The following is a 379-nucleotide window of genomic DNA, read 5'->3' as shown; positions in this document are numbered from 1 at the left end:
GTGGGGCTGGCAGATGCCTGAGCTTGTGGGTCTCCAGTGACTATCCACATCTCTCCTAAACCATCATTAAAACATGCAAACCCCACAGCCTGCGGTGTTTCCTTGGGGCAGTGGGCCCCTGGGGTGTCAGGTCCCCCGGGAAAACTTCTTGTGGGCACCTGTGGTGAGTGTTGCCCGCCTTGCCATGTGGGACCCCAGGAGCCGGCCCAGCCCAACAGTGGAGGTTTCCTCGCTTTGGGGTGAAAAATGCAAGACAGCAGCATGGTATGAGGGGTGCTGGCCTCACACCCTATGGCTGTCCCAGCACCAGTGGGAGCTGGGGAATGGGGTGGCTGTTTAGGGGTCCAGGGGTGCAGACGCAGCAGGGAGTGATGGGGGA

Source organism: Fulmarus glacialis, unplaced genomic scaffold (assembly GCF_000690835.1).
Source record: "Fulmarus glacialis isolate BGI_N327 unplaced genomic scaffold, ASM69083v1 scaffold27316, whole genome shotgun sequence".
NCBI classification, from domain to species: domain Eukaryota; kingdom Metazoa; phylum Chordata; class Aves; order Procellariiformes; family Procellariidae; genus Fulmarus; species Fulmarus glacialis.
The sequence above is the reverse complement of the archived record's forward strand: the minus strand, read 5'-3'. Positions refer to the sequence as shown.